Genomic DNA, 6,135 nt, shown 5'->3' with positions numbered 1-6,135 from the left:
CTACAGCCTTCCCTCTGCCAGGGAGAGCAGGGAAGCCTTGGCATCGGAATTGCTCAGGAGTTCATGAAGAGCAAGTTGCCAACTGCTGTGTGAAAAACTACATGAAAGCAGTGTTTTCTTCTCACCCCAAGCTCAGCCTAGCCCAGCCTCCTTGCCAGGGGATTTCTGCACCGTAACTCCTGTACTGGCACTCAGGTGTTTCAGACCTCTGCCTAGACAGGCAATACTGTACACTATCATGGCTTTTAGGTGTTGCTCATCACCTGAAACAAAAATATGAGCCCAGGCTGCAAACATCCCTGTGCAGTCAAGGACACTTTCCTAAGAGGCTGACCTCAGCTCAGTTGCTGTCTGTCCTGGTTAAATCTTTTAGCCATAGCCCAGCTCCCTCTGCTCTCACAGAGCTTACCTCTGCTTTCAGATCATACAAGGTAGAAGTCAGCCTACACCCCCCAGAGCAGAGCCTGCTGGACCAACTCCATCTCTACAGCATAATTCTCTTTTACAAAATCTGACTTTTGACCAGTACCCACCTTACCCCTTCTTTACAACTCATGCAACTCACACATCCCTGTGATTCACTGAACTTTGTACCACGCAGACACCTCCGTGGTGAAAGAACAGGCAAAGATTGGGTGGGATGTCTGCAGTCAGGCAGCAGGAGGTGGAGGCAGCTCATGGCATCCATTCTCAGCAGCCACCAGCCCCCACCCACTGAAAAGACAGAGCCTCCATCATCACGCCCTCAGTATCAGGAGGCTGATTTACTCCACTTGCTTTTAATTGCAACTTCTGCAGAGAGGAAGGATTCCAGATCAAATGCCCCAGATCCCACTGATTTTTCTCTGCTGTTTTCTGGGCCCATTACTCATAACCCTTGTGTCACATGAGGCTGGTCTCATTCTGAAGCTCCCATGTAAATGAGTGCCCAGCTTGTCTCTTGTGATTTACTTGTGTGGGAACATTAAAGCTAGTGGGCCTTTTTTTTATAAATACTCTGGTATTTCCCTTATGTCCCTAGGGGATTTTGACCCTCTTGATGCTTTCTGCTCTTTGCCCAGACAACTCTTCAAGTTCATCTATTTTTCCTTCCTGTTCTGCAAGAGAGAACTTTTATTTGGAGTCTCCCTTTTTGTGACCACTTCACTTAGAAAAGAAGGCTCTTTTCTAAGACACGTATCTTTGACAGCCAGAGATTTTTTTCCTTAGCAGAAAGGCAAAACTGGTAGAGAATCATAGAATTGTTAAGATTGGAAGAAATCACCAAGATCACTGAGTCCCATTGTTAACCTCATACCACTAAACCATGTCCCAAGCTGCCACATCCACACCTTTTTGAACACTCCCAGGGATGGGGACTCAAGCATTTTCCTGGGCAGGGTGTTCCAATGCCTGATAAGCATTTCAGTGAGGGAATTTTTCCTGTTACTTAATCTAAAACTCCCCTGGTGCAATTTGAGGCCATTTCCTCTTGTCCTGTCACTTTTATCAGGGAGAAGAGATGACTTTCACCTGAATACAATCCTTTCATGTAGTTATAGAGCATGATAAGGTCTCTCCCAAACCCCTTTTTCTCCAGGCTAAGCAATCCCAGTATGAAACAAATGGCTTAATGACTACTTGTATTACACTGGAATTCCTTGTAATATAGTGCAGGAAGGGATTGCTGTGCAGGCTTACATGTTCATTTTATTTGGGGAAGGGATACTTCAGATAAATATAAGATGATCAGACTATTATCTATGTTTCTGGATTTCTCAGGGATATAACCACTCAGTTCACAGATAACATGATACAGAGAAGAAGAAAGAACTTAGTACATTGTCAGTGTAGAGAGTACATTGTTGTGATGCACTAGATTGTTATTCGGATACTGCACTGGGTGTTGTGCTATACAAATGTTTCCCCCCTTTTCTCAGATGGTGTGTCCCTCAGATACACCTGAGGTCTTGTACCTGTGGTCTTGTCCCTTGAAACCCCTCCCTTCGCCCCTCCCCACTGGTGTGGCCTTCCGTCCCCGCCTCCCATTCTGCGGGTATAAATGTCCCTTGAGTTGGGCGTTCCCGCTCTCTCCTTCACCTGGAAACCCTACGATGCAGATGTCCCTTTCCAGCTAATAAACAGGACATCAGAACCACGTGGAGAGAGAGCGCTTCTCGTCCTTTACTTCGTCTATGTAGGATCCGTGCGGGCATAAATCCCAAGCTAGCCGGGGGGATTTACAGCCCGAAACCCACGGGTTCCTTCAGTACATAGATTTATCTTTTGATATTTCAATGCTCTGCCTGGCAAGTCTTTGGCATGATCTGAAGTATTAGGCCACTTAACACTTTTGGGGTCATGAAACAGCATGTACCGTGTTCTATTGAAACATCTAACACTGAGCTACTGACCTGATAGCCATTTTGCCAGCTGTTTTTCATCCTGATGTCCCTGCATTTGCTGCAGGCTGTCCTAATCTCTACCACCCCATCCCTCAAAGGTGTCTGAAGTCAGTGGAGCCACTCTTACCTGGCAGCTAGGGCCTTTATACTGCCAGTGATAGGTATAGGAGAAAGGGTGATTAGGATAAACACACAAAAATAGGCCCCCATCATGAGACCAAAGCTCTTGGGATATGCTGAGGTGTCTTTCCCACCTGAGACTGGGATATTGGATGCTCAGCTCCTCTTCTGAGCAGGCACAACAGGGACTTTTGAGCAGCTATGTCAAGAGGATAGTCAACCTACCAAACAAAAATTATAAACTAACCCTGCTCACCCCTAGCTGTGTTTAGGAGGCCATGAGTAAGCAGGGATGCCTGGTAGAACCAAGACCTGGCAGTCCATGTGTCCAGGCTTTGTTTGAGAGTTTTGCTGAGACTTTGGCAGCAGGAAGGCTTCTGCAGTGTGGGACCTGGGACACAGACTCACCACACATATCCTCAGTACCTGGAGATTTTACTGACAGAGGTGATCAAGGACTTCTGAGGCAGAAGGATTTGAGAGGATTCATGGAGACTTCCCTAGTGTTTAGATGGTGAATATGTGTTTTGGGTATAAATCCCCAAAAAAGTCATACTGAGCATAATTTTGTGCCCGTAAGTTCATCAGGTGATATAATGCATGGTTTGTTCCGGTGAGAGCCACAGGGGAGCAGTGGCTACATAATTTTATCCCGCATACTTGACTAGGAGATTATAGTGTAATATGTACATCACCAAAAGAGAAAACCACAACACAAAAAATTATAATTTCAGATTATATTAAACTGCAAAGATCCCTTAAAATCTGGAGTTAAAAGTACATTGGAGTGCTCTGTTTCTCAGGTCCAGCCTCTAACACGTGGAGCAGCAAACCTGTCTCTGATGTGAGCAGATTCAATGGACTAAACTAAATTTGTTCAGTCATTCCTGTGCTGATCCCTTCTCCCACACCAGTGATAAATACCCTTAGCATCAACCCTGCCTGGCTCAGAAGGGCTGTTCTACCTGAATAGTAAGAAAGATGAGGCGTTTAATTGAGTTTCATAATAATGAGTTTCAAAATAATGAATATAATAATTTATTTCATAATTTAATTAATTTAATTGCTGCTTCATAACTCCCCTTTCCTTGATCATCCATGGTTATTTTGGAGAAGACTGCCTCTGGCTCTCAGGTGGGCTATTCATCTAGCTGTTCAATGCAGTAGGACACACGTATATACCTCACAGGCCAGTCCTGCACCTACACAAATGTTATCACTCTTCAAGCTGTGGTTATCACTCCTCAAGCTGTGGTGAAGCCAGCTCGATGAGTCTGCCCAGGTTACAGCAGCTGCCTGCAGCTGATGTCTGGTCAGAGCCATGGCTGTCCACCCACTGCCTCTCAGGCAGCCCAGCACCCTTGCCAAGGGCTCTTGCAGCCTTTTTCCACCAAACAGCTGCTGTAGGAAACCTGGTCAGCCGCACGTGTTTGTATCTCCATTTGTCAAGATGAATGTCAATCGGAAAAATGCTTCTAGGTATATATACATATATCTTGACTAAAAAAAACCCTATTGTACCATCCACCAAAGACAAACTAAAATAAGAGCAGGTAATTTTGCTTGGGAGTTTTATGATGATTTCTTTTTGTACTAATCTTAATTTTCAAAAAAATTCCCTCTGTCTAATACTGAAAGACAATCTACAGCATGCTATCCAGACTGCCCCCCTCCTCCAGCCTCACTAAAGTGAATGTTATGAATGCAAACTTCCCTCCCTCCCATCACCCCTCATCTCTGACAGCAATGATGATTCTTGTTACTAGTTTGGCTGTTTTTTTCCCCCACAACATTTTTTTTTGGGTTAAGCTCTAGTACACATACATGGTGTTGGGCAGGAATTCAGATTTCCCCTGGTGAATTACCAGGGAAGGAGGATCTTAGGTTTTGTTCTCTGTGGCTCAGTGTCAAGGGATTCATATGAGCTCATAGAAATGCACATCATGAGTTAGTCCAGTTCCCAGCCAGTACTGCTTTTTAAAAGAGCCACTACTGGGTGTCATGACAAGACAAGAAGGAGTCAAAATCCCCTTCTCATTTACAATGTAAAGCAAAGCCAGTGAGCTGGGGGTCTGCTAAGAGGAGCACAACTCCATGTGGTGCTTTGTGCTTTGAAAACAATGCTTTTCCTACTGACCTTTGCCAGATACGCTGCTGAGCACCATGGGGCAGAATTTGGTCACAGCACGAAGTATGGCGTGGCATGAGATTTTCTGCTCAGAGATCCCACATGCTAACATTCCTTTTTTTGGGACTCATTTAATTTCCTGTTGCCTGACACTGGTGACAGAAGAGTGTAAACTGCAGTGATGCTGGATAAATGTCTTGCTGCAAACTCCAGTAACATTTGTATTCATGTAAAGCTGTAATAATTAGATTTGCTTCTGCAACTTTACTCCAGGTGTTCTGCTGGGGATTTGGCCAGCTAGTATAAAAAATAAGTCTGTTACTCCTTTAATATGTTCTGGAGTGAAAATATGCACTCCCACTTACTCACACCTTCGTGATGGGGAGGAGAATCAGAAAAAAAAAAAATTTAAATTCACAGGTTGAGATAAGAACAGTTTAATAACTGAAACAAACTAAAATACTACTAACAAAAACAATAATAATAATAGTAATAGTAATAATAATAATAATAATAAAAATAGTAATTAAAAAGAGAGAGAGGAATAAAACTTGAGAAAAATAAGTGATGCACAATACAATAAAACTGCTCACCACTGACCAATGTTCAACCAGTCCCTGAGGAATGAGATATTCTGTAGAATAAATAAGATGGAAATTTGGTCAGATAATGTTTAAAAAATAGTCTCTTACTTCCTTTTATACATTTTGGAGGGAAAAGATGCACCTTAAATTTCTGCTGTTGGTACCCTCATGCCACAAAGGCATGCCCACCTGAGCAAATCTAGTTGTTAAAAGTCATTGCATTTAAATGGATGCATGTCTTGGTGGATTGCTACAGTTTAATGGGAACTAGGTGTTTTAGCCTTTGCTGTGGTCCTGAATGCACAGCTGCTTAAAAGACAACAAAAGTAGTCAAACTGACATTTCAGCATGATAGATTACAGCTTATTTATCCTGTAACTTATTACCTGCAATGAGGACAAAGCTCTTTTTTTTTTGTGGGAAGAGATGACGTTATTATTAATTTACGTATTATTAAGGTGCAGCCTAAAAGAAAAGGATGATATTGCATAGCTTTTTCACAATCATGGGTATGTCTAGACCAGCCTACATTTGCCTAAAAGAAAAGTCATCATTTCCAGAGTCTTTTTTAAGAAAAGGGAAGTTTGGGCAGTTGTGATAGAACAATAAATGATAACCCCTGGCAGAGCCCTTCTCTTTGAAGGCTGGTGCCAGGTCAGGTGCTTGGAGGCAGGAAAGCCTGCGGTGCTCACTGGCACTCCTGTGCATTTGAGTCATATCAGAAATGTGCACCATTAAAGTTCAAACTGCATTACTCACACTAAACATGTAGCTCAACCCCATCAGGCCTGGCCAAACCTAAGTCTATATGAATGTCAAATTTAACATATTCATCCCCAGAATTTCTTCCTCTTGCTTTTTCTTTTGTGCACTCAGCAGAGAGGACCTATCAAAGCAGAATTTCTTGTCATCGGGCTTT

This window comes from Motacilla alba, chromosome 3 (genome assembly GCF_015832195.1).
Source record: "Motacilla alba alba isolate MOTALB_02 chromosome 3, Motacilla_alba_V1.0_pri, whole genome shotgun sequence".
NCBI lineage: Eukaryota > Metazoa > Chordata > Aves > Passeriformes > Motacillidae > Motacilla > Motacilla alba.
Note: the sequence above shows the minus strand (reverse complement) of the source record.